Source organism: Leuresthes tenuis, unplaced genomic scaffold, assembly GCF_036924035.1.
Source record: "Leuresthes tenuis unplaced genomic scaffold, fLeuTen1.0.hap1 SCAF_11, whole genome shotgun sequence".
NCBI lineage: Eukaryota > Metazoa > Chordata > Actinopteri > Atheriniformes > Atherinopsidae > Leuresthes > Leuresthes tenuis.
The window spans coordinates 30,996,867-31,015,872 of record NW_027325365.1 but is presented as its reverse complement, the minus strand read 5'-3'; positions in this window follow the sequence as shown (position 1 = coordinate 31,015,872).

Genomic DNA, 19,006 nt, shown 5'->3' with positions numbered 1-19,006 from the left:
TGTTTGGGCATTCGCACCTTTTCTTACCCATTTTTCAGTAATTATGGGTGGACATTCACACCTTCTTACAGCTGAACACCTCCTCTCCCGCTTATGATGGTGTATAGTCGGACCATAGTCAGACTTTCACATCTTTTAGTAGCCGAACAACTCCGCTCCCGCTATTGATTGTGTACAGTCGGGTATTTTAACCTTTTCTTACCCGCTTTTTACCAACTATGGTCGGACATTCACACCTTCTTACAGCGGAACACCTCCGCTCCCTCTTTTGATGGTGTATGTTCGGGCAGTCAAACCTTTTCTTACCTGCTTTTTACAAACTATGGTCAGACATTCAACCCTTCTTGGAGCCGAACACATCCACTCCTGCTTTTGATTATGTATAGTTGGGCATTCGCACCTTTTCTTACCCATTTTTCAGTAATTATGGGTGTACATTCACACCTTCTTGCAGCCGAACACCTCCGCTCCCTCTTTTGATCATACATTTTCGGGCATTCGCACCTTTTCTTACCCGCTTTTTACAAACCATGGTTGGACTTTCACACCTTTTAGTAGCCGAACAACTCCGCACCCGCTACTGATTGTGTACAGTCGGGTATTTTAACCTTTTCTTACCCGTTTTTTACCAACTATGGTCGGACATTCACACCTTCTTACAGCGGAACACCTCCGCTCCCTCCTTTGATGGTGTATGTTCGGGCATTCGAACCTTTTCTTACCCGCTTTTTACAAACTATGGTCAGACGTTCAAACCTTCTTGTAGCTGAACATATCCACTCTTGCTTTTGATGATGTATGGTTGGGCATTCGAACCTACTTGTTGCCCGCTTTTCATTAATTATGGGTGGACATTCACACCTTGTCTCAGCCAAACACCTCCGCTCCCTGTTTTGATCATGTATGGTTTGACATTCGCACCTTTGCTTACCTTCTTTTTATACTGATTGCTCAAGATTAAGTTGTTCTTTCTCAAACTACAAAAATTTTTTAATTGTTGAAACTTGATTTGAAGTGGATAAATAAGGAAGACAAACAGTTTTAAGTCAGGCTGATAGCAATTAATTTTATAGCAAAATCTGTATTTCGTCATTTGTCGAGAGATGCTTATTGCTGAAGAAGTTCTTTCTCATTCTACAAAGTACAACGTTGTTTATCATTGAAACTTGATTAGACATGAATAAATATGAAGGACAAAGCAGTCTTAACTTGGTTTGAGTTAAGGAATTCGTTTTATAGGAGAATCCGAATTCGTGCATAACTCGTAAAATAGAGCTTATTTTCGGATTCCTAAAGAATGAGTCTGGTTCTTTCTCATAATACAAAGTTTGTTGTTTATTGTTGAAACTTCATCAGACCGTTAGATATAGTCGGACTCACCTCGACGCACGGCTTGGGATCTGGAACCAGTACTCTTGAGAGGGGTTGGACTCTCTTCCACTCTGGAGTTGCCCGTGGTGAGAGGCGCAGAGCAGGTGTGGGCATACTTATTGCCCCCCCGGCTGTGTGCCAGTACATTGGGGTTTACCCCAGTGAACGAGAGGGTAGCCTCCCTCCGCCTTGGGTGGGGGGACGAGTCCTGACTGTTGTTTGTGCCTATGCGCCAAACAGCAGTTCAGAGTACCTACTCTTTTTGGAGTCTCTGGGGGAGGCACTGGAGAATGCTCCTACCGGAGACTCCCTCATTCTGCTGGGGGACTTCAATGCTCACGTGGGCAATGACAGTGAGACCTGGAGGGGTGTGATTGGGAGGAACGGCCCCCCCGATCTGAATCAGAGTGGTGTTATGTTGTTGGACTTCTGTGCCAGTCATAGACTGTCCATAACGAACACCATGTTCAGGCATAAGGGTGTCCATACTTGGCACCAGGACACCCTTGGCCGCAGTTCGATGATCAACTTTGTGGTTGTATCATCGGACTTGCGGCCGTATGTCCTGGACACTCGGGTGAAGAGAGGGGCGGAGCTGTCAACTGATCACCACCTGGTGGTGAGTTGGCTCCGCTGGTGGGGGAGGATGCCGATCAGACCTGGCAGGCCCAAACGTATTGTGAGGGTCTGCTGGGAGCGTTTGTCAGAATCCCCCGTCAGAAGGAGCTTTAACTCCCACCTCCGGCAGAGCTTCAACCATATTTGAGGTGGGGGACATTGAATGGGCCATGTTCCGTGACTCCATTGCCGAGGCAGCTGGTCGGAGTTGTGGCCGTAAGGTGGTCGGTGCCTGTCGTGGCGGCAACCCTCGAACCTGCTGGTGGACACCAGTGGTGAGGGAAGCCGTCAAGCTGAAGAAGGAGTCCTATCGGGCCTTTTTGGCCAGTGGGACCCTGGAAGAAGCTGATAGGTACCGACGGGCCAGACGGGCCACGGCTTCGGCGGTTGCTGAGGCAAAAACTCGGGCCTGGGAGGAGTTCGGTGAGACCATGGAGAACGATTTCCGGACGGCCTCGAAAAGATTCTGGTCCACCATCCGGCATCTCAGGGGGGGGAAGCGGCTCACAGTCAACACTGTTTACAGTGCGGACGGGGCTTTGCTGACCTCAACTAGGGATGTTGTGAGTCGGTGGGGGGAGTACTTCGAGGAACTCCTCAATCCTACCAACACGTGCTCGGAAGAGGCAGAGTCGGAGAGCTCGGAGACGGGGCCTCCCATTTCTGGGGCTGAGGTTGCCGAGGTGGTTAAAAAGTTCCTCGGTGGCAAGGCCCCGGGGGTGGATGAGGTCCGTCCTGAGTTTCTCAAGGCTCTGGATGTTGTAGGGCTGTCTTGGCTGACACGCCTCTGCAGTATCGCGTGGACATCGGGGACAGTGCCTCTGGACTGGCAGATTGGGGTGGTGGTCCCCCTCTTTAAAAAGGGGGACCGGAGGGTGTGTTCCAACTATAGGGGTATCACACTCCTCAGCCTCCCTGGTAAGGTCTATTCGGGGGTATTGGAGAGGAGGATCCGTCGGATAATCGAGCCTCGGATTCAGGAGATGCAGTGTGGCTTTCGTCCTGGCCGTGGAACAGTGGACCAGCTCTATACCCTCGGGAGGATCCTGGAGGGTGCATGGGAGTTCGCCCAACCAGTCTACATGTGTTTTGTGGACTTGGAGAAAGCGTTCGACCGTGTCCCTCGTGGAGTCCTGTGGGGGGTGCTCCGGGAATATGGAGTGCCGGACCCCTTGATAGGGGCCGTTCGGTCTCTGTATGACCGGTGCCTCTACTTACTGGTCAATCTACGTTCCCATCCTCACCTATGGTCACGAGTTGTGGGTAGTGACCGAAAGAACAAGATCGCGAATACAAGCGGCCGAAATGGGTTTCCTCCGCAGGGTGTCTGGGCTCTCCCTTAGAGATAGGGTGAGAAGCTCAGTCATCCGGGAGGGGCTCGGAGTAGAACCGCTGCTCCTCCGCATTGACAGGAGTCAGATGAGGTGGCTCGGGCATCTGGTTAGGATGCCCCCTGGGCGCCTCCCTGGGGAGGTGTTCCGGGCACGTCCCACTGGGAGGAGACCCCGGGGGAGACCCAGGACACGTTGGAGAGACTATGTCTCTCGGCTGGCCTGGGAACGCCTCGGGGTCCCCCCGGAAGAGCTGGAGGAAGTGGCCGGGGACAGAGACGTCTGGGTTTCTCTGCTCAAGCTGCTGCCCCCGCGACCCGACCCCCGGATAAGCGGCAGATGATGGATGGATGGATATATCCTCCACCAACCAGACTTACAACCCCCGACTAGGGTAGCAGAATTTCTAAGCATCTGTACCCCAAAACTACTATCAAAAATATGTAAATTATTGTCTAAGATAGATGACACAATGTCTCTTCCATCCTCAAAATGGGAGGCAGATTTATCCATCAGTTCTGGTCATAGCTTCTAACCACAAATATGTTTGAACACCTTCATAAAGACTCGAAATCCTAATTTACAGCTCATACAATACAAAATCCTTCATAGAACACACTATACAGGACAAAGGATGTTCAGGATGGGTCTAACACACTCAAACATCTGCTCACATTGCACAGATAACACACCTGATGATTATGTACACGCTTTGTGGTTTTCTGCGCCTGTCCAGAAGTTCTGGCTTGAAGTCTGTGAGGACCTATCAACATGGCTAAAGTGTAGCATCCCTGCATGCCCCACACTGTGCATACTGGGTGACTTAGACAACATCAACATGGAAATTAACTCAGCACACATGGTTGTCACAGTGTTATGTATCGCAAAGAAAACTATTCTCATGAAATGGAAAGCGAAGAACAATCTGTGTATTAACCAGTTTAGAAATTTTCTTTTAGATTATATTAGCATGGAAACAATGTCTGCCTCCTCAAAACATCAATTGACTGAATTTCATTCTCTCTGGTCCCCTCTGATTAGTTTTATCACATAGTGGTGGTGGTGGGTTGCTGGGTGATGGTGGGTCTCAGGCCCGGGCTGCTGCGACTGGTGTGACCGGGTGGTTTGTTTGTTTGTTTTTTGTAGAGGTCCTCCGGGGTGGGGTTGGGTTGAGTGGGGTGGGGCGGGATGGGTACCTTCTGGGGTAACAGTAGCTCCCGGAATATGGTCGCTGCAGGCCCCGAGCCTGGTGGACATCAGGCCCTCCTGCCCATTGCTGGCTCCCAGGTAGCGGGGATGCCTATTGCAGCCAGTCCCTGGCTGCCCTCTCTGGGGGAGAGTAGCTCCCCCGGTATATATCCCAATACCCCTCTCCCTTCTGGCTCCTGTACACAGCACACACTCACACATGAAGGGTTTTGGGGGCGTGTGTGTTCGGTGGGGCGTAGTGGATGGGGCCACGTAGGTGGTCCCCTTTGGTTGCACTCTGCAGTTCCCTGCCCCTGTTTTAATTACACCTTAGACATTAGTACTTATCAAACACACTCACACACACACATTAGGTCTTGGGGGGTGGTTACACTGAGTGGCATCTGGTGGGCGGGGCTCTTTGGGTATGTAGGCTGCCCAGAGTGCCGCGCTCCCAGTTCTACAAGTTTGGCTGCCCCTCAATTTTAATTGCTCACTATTAGAAAATATTGAAGAGCCAGAAGGGTGAGGGGAGGGGTCTTCTTCGCACACCCCTGCTTCCTGGTGTCTGCTCGGGGCAGGAGGGGCCAGGAGGATTAATTAATTGTTCTGCTGGTTCGGGGTCTGTGGTGGCTGGGGGGTTGCTGGCCTCCTGGTGTGCCCGCTGCACTACACCCCAGCAGAGTCGAGGGAGGTAGGATGTGTGGATGTGTGGATGTATGGGACGTGAAAGTGTGTGTGGTAATGATTGGGCCTGGATCTGGGACTTGCTGTCGCCTGGCCTGCCTGTGTTTCTCCCGATGGGGCATCAGCGTTGCCTCTCCCCACTGCTCGCGACTTCACCCACCTGTGGGCACGTCTTGACTCCCAGGGCACTTGGCCAGGGGCGCTGGGGCAGGCGCTGACCCACTTTGTGGCTGTCTGGGGCGCTTGGCCCTCCTGGGTATTGGGTGGGGCCTCTGCCGGGGGGTTTGGGGGCGCTCGGGCTCCTGGGGCCCAGGTCCAGTGCACGGCCCATGTCTGGGCGGCTGGGGCCTGGCGGGGTCGGTGGGCTGTTGCCCCTGGTTCCCGGAGTGCCTCTGCCCTATGCTTATGGGGGCTCTTTCCGGGGGCTTCCTCTGCAGTCTTCTGGGTGGATGCGTGGTTGCCCCTGCGGTGGGCTACCTGGGTTCTGTGCTCTGTGGGGGCTGCTGGTGGCCTGGGTCTTGTGGCCCTCTCTGCCTGCTTCTGATTGTTTGGGGGGCTGTGGATTGTGGCCCTGTACGCTTATACACTCATAACTAAGCACGGTTATCATGTAGGTCCTGTGCCATGGGTGTTGCATGTTCTCACACACACACACACATTCATTAGTCCAGTAGCATGGTCACTAAGCAGTTGATGTATTATCATGTCATCTCAGGTCATCTATATCCACAGCTGTGTTGTATGCGATTGCCGCTTCTTGTGCTTGTTTTTGTTTGTTTGTGTGTTTGTTTTTTCTCTGCTTGTCTGCTTTCAGGTGCTCCTCTTGGCGCTAAGGCTGGATTCCCCTCATAGGCCATGGATTGTTGTCTGTTTTGTTTTTTACAGGTGTAGCAGCTGGTTGTCTGGTTTTTGTTTCTATTTTTTTTCTGTTTCCTCTTCTTTCCTCTTCTTCTTTCCTTGTCCCCCGGTCCGGTTCAGTTCAGTTCATGTCATATATTGTAAAAAGAAATAAATAAATGGGCATCAAGGGGAGCTTTACATTTATAAAACTTCCCTTGGCAAAACAAATCTGTTTGGCATCATAGGTATTCAGACTACAATTCTTCTGACATAATGCTGAACAGGACAAGGGGAAAAAAAAGTAAAGAAGACAGTTCTGCCGAAAGCCAGGGATAGACCTGTTCTAAGTTCTATACTTTTTAAAAGGGGCGTGTTTATCAACTATGGAATTAGAAGATTTACAAAAATGGTCAAGTGCTAGATCTTCATCTGGGATTTTAACAGTGTCATATAACTATTCAACAGATCAGTTAAAAAAAAGCCTGCTCATGGAGATGTTTCAGGATCTGGATACCAAGCGTGGACCTAATGTTTTCATTTTTGCAATTCTGATACAGGCTATTGAGCAGTGATAACTAACACCAAGTTCAGATACTGCGGATTTTCTACCTTTGATTTGTTAAGATTGAGCCAATCAGGGACAACCTTGAAGTATCTCTTTGGTTTTGTAGGATCAGTAATTACCTGAGAAAGGTTGATATTGGTACACACCTTTTTTAAATGATCAGAGGCAGAGTTCAACTTGTTTAAATTAAAATTGCCACACAGAGATTGGGTTTAGGCCACATGCACACAGAATGACATCAACAAATATAAGAAATATTAAACATTTACACATAGATTTTTGAATATATGTAGAGGAATGATACTTTGAAATGTGCTCATTGCGGAGTTATGATCAGTTGAGTAATGAAGGTTGAACTATTCTGGGAAAGAGGTTCTATTCCCAGCATCATGATGGACACTCCTGATATAGAAGGTTTCGCTAACGCATTGGAATTGTTTTACTATTTTCATATGCATGTGCAATGAAGAATTGCTTGCTGCTGATAAATGCAAAGAAGAACAGCTTACACATAGATGCTCACATATAGGCTGCTGAATGCAATGAAGACCTGCTTATCAAGTAAAGTTCAATGTCAATGTGTAATATTCAATTAGGATTTGCAAAACAGTGAAGTTAAACAATGAATGGGTCCATAGTCGGTATGAGAAGACTACAGGAATATTTACCTGGGTGTACGTTCAAACAGAGATGAGAAAATTGCGATAAATAATTGTTTGTTTGTTTGTTAGTATGTATATGAATGTATATGAACTCAGTAGTGTCTCAGTGAAACAACCGACGGGGGAAGCCTTGCGGTGACAACAAAAGCAGTGTTTTACTGATCAGTCAAGTTGCTCCAGTGTACTCCATACAAACTGGTTGGCTACTGAAGGGATAGAAAATGGGGAATACTTGTTTTAAAGCAAACAAGGAATTAGATGGGAAAAATACATGTTTTAACGGGACCCAGACAATATTAAATACTCAGACAGATGGGAGAAGAAGTGTAGTTTTGTAGGAAATCACAAAATTATTACATAGAATTAGTGAAATCAATTGAAGAATGCCTTTCTGAAGAGCTGTTTACCACAGATGAGCAGCTTTGCGACCAAGCACATTGTAGATCGCTTTACTGCCAAAATGATCTAATTTAATGGATTGGTTTAGACATGCATAACAGCATTTTAAGAACAAAGAGAGAAACAAAAAGGGACAATGCTTCATGGTGGAAGGTGATGTATAAATAACTGTGTATATGATGAAGGGGGTGGCAACACCCATTCCGAAATCCCGCCATTCCGACATCCCGCTATTCCGACATCCCACCATTCCGACATACCACCATTCCGACATACCACCATTCCGACATGCAAACGTCCCACCATTCCGACATCCCACCATTGCGACATCCCGCTATTCTGACGTTCAAATGTCCCACCATTCCGACAAGGCTTTCCGTATAAGGAAATGTGTGTTACTCAACAGGTGAGTCCCTTCTTTCTGTTCATGCAATTTATATGTTTAACATGTTTATAGACAAGCGTTATTAAAAACACAAAGTCTCGGCAACTGGAGGAGGAGAAGCAGTCCGCGGTGGTTTTCAATCACACACTCCAATGCCACTTGTTTCAACTTCCGAAAATTTAATCCAGGAAAAAAAGGCTTACAAACATGGACCAAAACGGCTCCATAACACGCACAAGAATCCAAAAGAAACGAAAGTTAACTAAAAGAAAGCAAATAAACAGTATGAAGTGGTCAAAATTGGTTTTACGCATGCCTATGTGCGTCTGGCACATGCGTCTTCGGGCTCTCCCACGTTGGTTTGTGGATGAAAGCTATATGTTCAGCTGTAATGTCATGTAAAAACAATCTCTACATGACAATTAGTCCCAGGTGTGACCAGTTAGGTCCTTAAGATATCAACAGGCTGTATAAAGCTACAACCGTTGCGGCTGTGTGTTTGTGCCAAATGCGCAAAACCCATCCGCGCTTCCCAAAATTGGAGTGAGTACTCATAAATCACGTGAATAACATGAATAAACGTTTTTACTGCATTTTGTTGTGTTTTATACGTTCTATGCTGTCATTTCTATCTTCTTCTATTGGCAAGGCAAGGCAGAGTGCTCGCAACTGTGTCCTGTGCAGTAGCCGTGATATCTGTAATTGCAATTATTACTTTTGCATATGATGACAGCGTGCAAAAGACGCATGGGCTCTGTGGAGAGCTCCGCTCCAGCTGGCTGCTGTGACAGCTCACTGACACTGTATTTCTGCTTAATCAGTTTCAGTCTCGCCAGAGTTATATTAATATCTGTATTTTTATATTTGAAATTCAGGGGATTTTGATAAAAGATTATTAAAGTTTGTTTGCGAGGCTGTGGCCTCTGCATGTGCAAAGCTTGTGCGCCAAACTTTAGGGCGTATTTGCGCCGGCATATCATTAGTGCAAAATGTTTTGGGTAAAAAATAGGCTATTAAAAGGAACTGTCGGAATGGCGGTATGTTAAAAAAAACAAAAAACATACCGCCATTCCGACCATAGGAGGAAAAAAGTGTCGGAATGGTGGGACGTTTGATAAAAAATTAAGTGTCGCCATTCCGACAATTGGAGACCCATGTCGGAATGGCGAGATGTCGGAATGGCAGCATGTAACCATGATGAAGGAGAGACCATTTGAGCAGCACAGCCATTTCGCAGCACAGGGACAGCAATCCAAGTTACAGGATCTCCCACGTGGTATCACCTGTCACATTGTGTCAAGGCATCAAAAGAAGAAAAAATCACCAAACTCAAGGACAAAAAGACAAAGACTCCGGTGAACGAAGACAGAGGACTGACAAACCAGAAATACAAAAGGATTCTCGATATCAAGATCCAGAAGAAGAGGCTAACAATGCCACGAACACTTACGATGCTGGGAATGATGCCAGCAATGAACAGAGAAGAAGATTCAGTGTCATCAATCTGCATTACGTGCCTCTAATGAGGGGGTGAATATAGAATCCTCAACGATTACAACGTCTCTGGGAACTGTGACAACAACAAGGTTTAAACCATTTTGATATATATTGTAACCTATTGTCTAAGGAATAGTGCTGAAAATGAGGTAAATCTAATCCACCACTGTCCTTGGTCTTCTGTAGGGTTTTTAAACTAATACGTGGTGGTTTGTTTTTCCACAGAAATTTGGAGATGCATGAATCTAGTGACTTAAACCAAGTAGCAGATGGTTTTATGGGCATCATTGAGAACAAATAGTTAACTTTTGGTAGTATCATCATTTTAATGGATGTAACTCTCCCCATAAGTGATATAGGTAAGGACTTCCAACGAGAGATCGTCCTCTACTGTCTTTAATAATTGCACATAATTTAGCTTTGTTAGCTCTGAGAGCCTGGAGGAAATGTTTATGCCTAAATATCTAATATTTCCTGACTGTAAAGTGATCGCAGGTATATTATGGACCCTACAGTTAATGGGCAGAACTGTGGTCTTAGACCAGTTGATAGAGTAGTCAGAAAGTGCTGAGAATTTATTTATGAGTGTGATCGTGTGACTGAGAGACGTCTGTGAGTTCTGAAGGAAAAGTAATACATCATCAGCATAAAGACTTATTTTATGCTCAATATTTTGGGATTAATTACTCACAAACGGGTAAGAAAAGGTAGTATTGCCAGACCATACATGATCAAAACAGGGAGCGGAGGTGGTTCAGCTGCAAGGTATGAATGTCTGACTATAGTTTGTAAAAAGCGGGTAAGATAAGGTGCGAATGCCCAACAATGTATGATCAAAAGAGGGAGCGGAGGGTTTTGGCTACAAGAAGGTTTGAATGTCCGACCATAGTTTGTAAAAAGCGGGTAAGAAAAGCTTACCATACATCATCAAAAGCAGGAGTGGATGTGTTCGGCTACAAGAAGATTTGAATGTCCATCAATAATTGCTTTAAAACATGAAAGAAAATTTTCAAATATCAAACCGCACATGATCATAAGCGGGAGAGGAGTTGTTCAGCTGCAAGAAGGTGTGAATGTCAACCCATAATTACTGAAAAATGGGTAAGAAAAGGTGAAAATGCCCAACCATACATCATCAAAAGCAGGAGTGGATGTGTTCGGCTACAAGAAAGTTTGAATGTCCGACCATAGTTTGTAAAAAGCGGGTAAGAAAAGGTTCGAATGCCCGAACATAGACCATCAAAAGAGGGAGCGGAGGTGTTCCGCTGTAAGAAGGTGTAAATGTCCGACCATAGTTGGTAAAAAGCGGGTAAGAAAAGGTTAAAATACCCGACTGTACACAATCAATAGCGGGAGCGGAGTTGTTTGGCTACAAGAAGGTGTGAAAGTCCGACCACGGTTTGTAAAAAGCGGGTAAGAAAAGGTTCGAATGCCCGAATATATACCATCAAAAGTGGAAGTGGATGTGTTCGGCTGCAAGAAGGTGTGAACGTCCGACCAAAGTTTGTAAAAAGCAGTTAAGAAAAGGTTCGAATATCCAACCAAACATAATCAAAAGCGGGAGCAGAGCTGTTCGACTGCAAGTAGGTGTGAATGTCAGATCATAATTTGCAAAAAGCTGATGAGAAAGGGTGAGAATGCCCGGCTATACACCATCAAATGTGGGAGCGGAAGTGTTCGGCTGTGAGTAGGTGTGAATGTCCAACCATAATTGCTGAAAAATGTGTTAGAAGAGACTAGAATGCCGGACAAGACATTATCAAATGCGGGAGCGGAGTTGTTCGGCTGTGAGTAGGTGTGAATCTCCGAGCATAGTTTGTAAAAAGGGGGTAAGAATAGGTTAGAATGCCCGAACATACACTATCAAAACAGGGAGCTGAGGTGGCTCAGCTGCAAGGTGTGAATGTCTGACTATAGTTTGTAAATAAGGTGCGAATGCCCAACAATGTATAATCAAAAGAGGGAGCGGAGGTTTTCGGCTACAAGAAGGTTTGAATGTCCGACCATAGTTTGTAAAAAGCGGGTAAGAAAAGGTTCAAATGCCTGACTATACACCATCAAAAGCGGGAGCAGAGGTGTTCCGCTGTAAGACGGTGTGAATGTCCGACCATATTTGGTAAAAAGCGGGTAAGAAAAGGTTAAAATACCCGACTGTACACAATCAATAGCGGGAGAGGAGGTGTTCAGCTGCAAGAAGGTGTGAATGTCCACCCATAATTACTGAAAAATGGGTAAGAAAAGGTGCGAATGCCAAACCATACATTATCAAAAGCAGGTGTGAATGTCAGATCATAATTTGCAAAAAGCTGATGAGAAAGGGTGAGAATGCCCGACTATACACCATCAAATGCGGGAGCGGAGTTGTTCGGCTGTGAGTAAGTGTGAATCTCCGACCATAATTGCTGAAAAATGTGTTAGAAAAGGTAAGAATGCCCGTCCATACATCATCAAAAGCGGGAGAGGTGGTGTTCGGCTGCAAGTAGGTGTGAATGTCCAGCCATAATTACTAACAAACGGGTAAGAAAAGGTAGTATTGCCAGACCATACATGATCAAAACAGGGAGCGGAGGTGGTTCAGCTGCAAGAAGGTGTGAATGTCTCACTAAAGTTCAAATATATTAACAAAAGCGGGAGGAGAGGTCTTCGGATGAGAGTGGTTGAGAATTTCCAACCATAATCTATAAAATGCGGTGAAAAAAAAGGTGTGATAGAACACTAAAAGGTGGAGCGGAAGTGTTCGGCTGCAAGAAGGTGTGAATGTCCGACTATATTTGGTGAAAAGCAGGTGAAGCAAGGTCTGAATGCCCAACCTTACATCATCAAAAGCGAGATCAGAGGTGTTTGGCTGCATGAAGGCCATAGTTTGCCAAAAGCGGGTAAGCTGCGAATGACCAACTAAATATCAACAAAAGGTCTTCGGATGCAAGTGGGTGTGAATATCCCACCAAGTATGGTGGAGAGGAAGCTGTGAACAGCCGACCATAGTTGGCAAAAAACGGGTGAGAAAAGGAGCGAATGTCCAACCATACATGATCAAAACAGGGAGCGGAGGTGTTTGGCTGTGACAAGGTGTGAATGTCCACAAAAATTAATGAAAAGCGGGCAACAAGTAGGTTTGAATGCCCAACCATACATCATCAAAAGCAGGAGTGGATGTGTTCGGCTACAAGAAGGTTTGAATGTCCGAGCATAGTTTGTAAAAAGCGGGTAAGAAAAGGTTCGAATGCCCAAACATACAACATCAAAAGAGGAAGCGGAGGTGTTCCGCTGTAAGAAGGTGTGAATGTCCGACCATAGTTGGTAAAAAACGGGTAAGAAAAGGTTAAAATACCCAATTGTACACAATCAATAGCGGGAGCGGATGTGTTTGGCTACAAGAATGTGTGACAGTCCGACCATGGTTTGTAAAAAACGGGTAAGAAAAGGTGCGAATGCCCGACAATGTATGATCAAAAGAGGGAGCGGAGGTTTTCGGCTACAAGAAGGTTTGAATGTCCGACCATAGTTTGTAAAAAGCGGGAAAGAAAAGGTTCAAATGCCTGACTATACACCATCAAAAGCGGGAGCGGAGGTGTTCGGCTACAAGAAGGTGTGAAAGTTCAACCATGGTTTGTAAAAAGCTGCTAAGAAAAGGTTCGAATGCCCGAATATATACCATCAAAAGCGGAAGCGGAGGTGTTCGGCTGCAAGAAGGTGTGAACGTCCGACCAAAGTTTGCAAAAAGCAGTTAAGAAAAGGTTCGAATGCCCGAATATATACCATCAAAAGCGAGAGCAGAGCTGTTCGACTGCAAGTAGGTGTGAATGTCCAGCCATAATTACTCACAAACGGGTAAGAAAAGGTAGTATTGCCAGACCATACATGATCAAAACAGGGAGCTGAGGTGGTTAAGCTGCAAGATGTGAATGTCTGACTATGGTTTGTAAAAAGCGGGTAAGACAAGGTGCGAATGCCCTACAATGTATGATCAAAAGAGGGAGTGGAGGTCTTCGGCTGCAAGGTCTGAATGTCTAACCATAATTTCTAAAAACCGGGTAAGAAAAGGCTCGAAAGCCCGACTATACACAATCAAAAGCGGGAGCGGGAGGTTTTCAGCTGCAAATCCTTCACTCAAACCAAGTGAAAACTGCTTTGTCCTTCATATTTATCAATGTCTAGATTGACTTCAACAAAGAACAACACTGGATTTTGCAGTAGAAGAAAGAGCATCACTGAAGGATCAGTAATCCGAGAATAAGCTTATTTTCATACGTTCTGCATGATTTGGGATTTTATGTATAAAATGAATTCCTTCACTCAAACCAAGTTAAAACTGCTTTGTCCTTCATATTTATCAATGTCTAGATCGACTTCAACAAAGAACAACATTGTATTTTGCAGTAGAAGAAAAAGCAACACTGAAGGATCAGGAATCCGAGAATAAGCTTCTTTTCATACGTTTTGAATGATTTGGGATTTTATGTATAAAATGAATTCCTTCACTCAAACCAAGTGAAAACTGCTTTGTCCTTCATATTTATCAATGCCTAGATTTACTTCAACAAAGAACAACATTGTATTTTGCAGTAGTAGAAAGAGCAACACTTGAAGGAACAGGAATCCGAGAATAAGCTTATTTTCATACGTTCTGCATGATTTGGGATTTTATGTATAAAATGAATTCCTTTACTCAAACTATGTTAAAACTGCTTTGTCCTTCACATTTATCAATGTCTAGATTGACTTCAACAAAGAACAACATTGTATTTTGCAGTAGAAGAAATAGCAAAACTGAAGGATCAGGAATCCGAAAACACGCTTATTTTCATACGTTCTGCTTGATTTGGGATTTTGCTATAAAATTATTTCCTTCACTCAAACAAAGTGGAAACTGCTTTGTCCTTCATATTTATCAATGTCTATATCGATTTCAACAAAGAACAAGGCTGTATTTTGCAGTATAGGAAAGAGCAACACTGGAGGATCAGGAATCCGAGAATAAGCTTACTTTCATGAGTCCTGCACGATTTCGGATTTTCCTATAAAATGAATTGCTTTGCTCAAACCAAGTTAAAATTGCTTTGTCCTTCATAGTTATCCGTGTCTAAAATGTATCAAGCATAAAGTTCCTCATATTACCCTGAATGAGAATCCCTTTGGTTGAGCAATACGTTCCTTTTGCGGAGTTATGCATGATTTCGGATTTTGCTATAAAATTCATTCCTTCACACCTTTTTTTTTTCACCGCATTTTATAGATTATGGTTGGAAATTTCAACCACTCTAATCCGAAGACCTCTCCTCCCGCTTTTGTTAATATATTTGAACTTTAGTTGGACATTCACCCCTTTTTGCAGCTAAACCACCTCCGCTCCCTGTTTTGATCATGTATGGTCTGGCAATACTACATTTTCTTACCCGTTTGTGAGTAATTATGGCAGGATATTCACACCTACTTGCAGCTGAACACAATCTCTCTCGCTTTTAATTATGTTTGGATATTCGAACCTTTTCTTTACTGCTTTTTGCCAACTTTGGTCGGACGTTCACACCTTCTTGCAGCCGAACACCTCCGCTTCCGCTTTTGATGGTATATATTCGGGCATTCGAACCTTTTCTTACCAGCTTTTGACAAACGATGGTTGGACTTTCACACCTTCTTGTAGCCGAACAACTCCGCTCCCGCTATTGATTGTGTACAATCGGGTATTTTAACCTTTTCTTACCCGCTTTTTACCAACTATGGTCGGACATTCACACCTTCTTACAGCGGAACACCTCCACTCCCTCTTTTGATGGTGTATGTTCGGGCAGTCAAACCTTTTCTTACCTGCTTTTTACAAACTATGGTCAGACATTCAACCCTTCTTGGAGCCGAACACATCCACTCCTGCTTTTGATTATGTATAGTTGGGCATTCGCACCTTTTCTTACCCATTTTTCAGTAATTATGGGTGTACATTCACACCTTCTTGCAGCCGAACACCTCCGCTCCCTCTTTTGATCATACATTTTCGGGCATTCGCACCTTTTCTTACCCGCTTTTTACAAACCATGGTTGGACTTTCACAACTTCTTGTAGCCGAACAACTACGCTCCCCCTATTGATTGTGTACAGTCGGGTATTTTAACCTTTTCTTACCCACTTTTTACCAACTATGGTCGGACATTCACACCTTCTTACAGCGGAACACCTCCGCTCCCTCTTTTGATGGTGTATGTTTGGGCATTCGAACCTTTTCTTACCCGCTTTTTACAAACTATGGTCAGACGTTCAAACCTTCTTGTAGCCGAACATATCCACTCCTGCTTTTGATGATGTATGGTTGGGCATTCAAACCTACTTTTTGCCCGCTTTTCATTAATTTTGGGTGGACATTCACACCTTGTCACAGCCAAACACCTCCGCTCCCTGTTTTGATCATGTATGGTTGCACATTCGCACCTTTTCTCACCCGCTTTTTGCAAACTATGGTCGGCTGTTCACAGCTTCCTCTCCACCATACTTGTATGGTGGGATGTTCACACCCAGTTGCATCCGAAGACCTCCGCCCCCACTTTTGTTGATATTTAGTTGGTCATTCGCAGCTTACCCGCTTTTGGCAAACTATGGCCTTCTTGCAGCCAAACACCTCTGATCTCGCTTTTGATAATGTAAGGTTGGGCATTCAGACCTTGCTTCACCTGCTTTTCACCAAATATAGTCGGACATTCACACCTTCTTGCAGCCGAACACTTCCGCTCCACCTTTTAGTGTTCTATCACACCTTTTTTTCACCGAATTTTATAGATTATGGTTGGAAATTCTCAACCACTCTCATCCGAAGACCTCTCCTCCCGCTTTTGTTAATATATTTGAACTTTAGTGAGACATTCACACCTTCTTGCAGCTGAACCACCTCCGCTCCCTGTTTTGATCATGTATGGTCTGGCAATACTACCTTTTCTTACCCGTTTGTGAGTAATTATGGCTGGACATTCACACCTACTTGCAGCCGAACACCACCTCTCTCGCTTTTGATGATGTATGGACCGGCATTCTTACCTTTTCTAACACAATTTTCAGAAATTACGGTCGGAGATTCACACCTACTCACAGCCGAACAACTCCGCTCCCGCATTTGATGGTGTGCAGTCGGACATTCTCACCCTTTCTCATCAGCTTTTTGCAAATTATGATCTGACATTCACACCTGCTTTTGATAATGTATGGTTTGGCATTCGCACCTTTTCTTACCCATTTGTCAGGAATAATGGGTGGACATTCACACCTTCTTGCAGCTGAACACCTCCTCTCCCACTTATGATCATGTGCGGTTTGATTTTCGAAAATTTTCTTTCATGTTTTCTAGCAATTATTGATGGACATTTAGACCTTCTTGCAGCTGAACACCTCCGCTCCTGCTTTTGATCATACCTTGTCAGGCATTCGCACCATGTCTTACCCGCTTTTTACAAACTTTAGTCGAACATTTACACCTTTTTGCAGCCGAACACCACCTCTCTCGCTTTTGATGATGTATGGTCCGGCATTCTTTCCTTTTCTAACACATTTTTCAGCAATTATGGTCGGACATTCACACCTACTCAGAGCCGAACACCTCCGCTCCCGCATTTGATGGTGTATAGTCGGGCATTCTCACCCTTTCTCATCAGCTTTTTGCAAATTATGATCTGACATTCACACCTGCTTTTGATAATGTATGGTTGGGCATTCGCACCTTTTTTTACCCATTTTTCAGGAATTATGGGTGGACATTCACACCTTCTTGCAGCTGAACACCTCCTCTCCTTCTTATGATCATGTGCGGATGATATTTGAAAATTTTCTTTCATGTTTTAAAGCAATTATTGATGGACATTCAGACCTTCTTGCAGCTGAACCACTCTGCTCCCGCTTTTGATGGTGTATAGTCGGGCTTTCGAAACTTTCCTTCCCGGTTTATACAAATTATGGTTGGACATTCAGACCTTCTTGCAGCCGAACACCTCTGCTCCCTCTTTTGATCATACATTGTCGGGCATTAGCACCTTTTCTTACCCGCTTTTTACAAACCATAGTCGGACTTTCACATCTTTTAGTAGCCGAACAACTCCGCTCCCGCTATTGATTGTGTACAGTCGGGTATTTTAACCTTTTCTTACCCGCTTTTTACCAACTATGGTCGGACATTCACACCTTCTTACAGCGGAACACCTCCGCTCCCTCTTTTGATGGTGTATGTTCGGGCAGTCAAACCTTTTCTTACCTGCTTTTTACAAACTATGGTCAGACATTCAACCCTTCTTGGAGCCGAACACATCCACTCCTGCTTTTGATTATGTATATTTGGGCATTCGCACCTTTTCTTACCCATTTTTCAGTAATTATGGGTGTACATTCACACCTTCTTGCAGCCAAACACCTCCGCTCCCTCTTTTGATCATACATTTTCGGGCATTCGCACCTTTTCTTACCCGCTTTTTACAAACCATGGTCGGACTTTCACACCTTTTAGTAGCCGAACAACTCCGCACCCGCTACTGATTGTGTACAGTCGGGTATTTTAACCTTTTCTTACCCGTTTTTTACCAACTATGGTCGGACATTCACACCTTCTTACAGCGGAACACCTCCGCTCCCTCCTTTGATGGTGTATGTTCGGGCATTCGAACCTTTTCTTACCCGCTTTTTACAAACTATGGTCAGACGTTCAAACCTTCTTGTAGCCGAAAACCTCTGCTCCCTCTTTTGATTATACATTGTCAGGCATTCGCACCTTATCGTACCCGCTTTTTACAAACTATAGTCAGACATTCACACCTTGGTGCTGAACCACCTCAGCTCCCTGTTTTGATCATGTATGGTCTGGCAATACTACCTTTTCTTACCCGTTTGTGAGTAATTATGGCTGGACATTCACACCTACTTGCAGTCGAACAGCTCTGCTCCCGCTTTTGATTTTGTTTGGTTGGATAATCGAACCTTTTCTTAACTGCTTTTTACAAACTTTGGTCGGACGTTCACACCTTCTTGCAGCCGAACACCTCCGCTTCCGCTTTTGATGGTATATATTCGGGCATTCGAACCTTTTCTTACCAGCTTTTTACAAACCATGGTTGGACTTTCACACCTTCTTGTAGCCGAACACATCCACTCCTTCTTTTGATGATGTATGCTTGGGCATTCAAACCTACTTTTTGCCCGCTTTTCATTAATTTTGGGTGGACATTCACACCTTGTCACAGCCAAACACCTCCGCTCCCTCTTTTGATGGTGTTTGTTTGGGCATTCGAACCTTTTCTTACCCGCTTTTTACAAACTATGCTCGGACATTCAAACCTTCTTGTAGCCGAACACATCCACTCCTTCTTTTGATGATGTATGCTTGGGCATTCAAACCTACTTTTTGCCCGCTTTTCATTAATTTTGGGTGGACATTCACACCTTGTCACAGCCAAACACCTCAGCTCCCTGTTTTGATCATGTATGGTCTGGCAATACT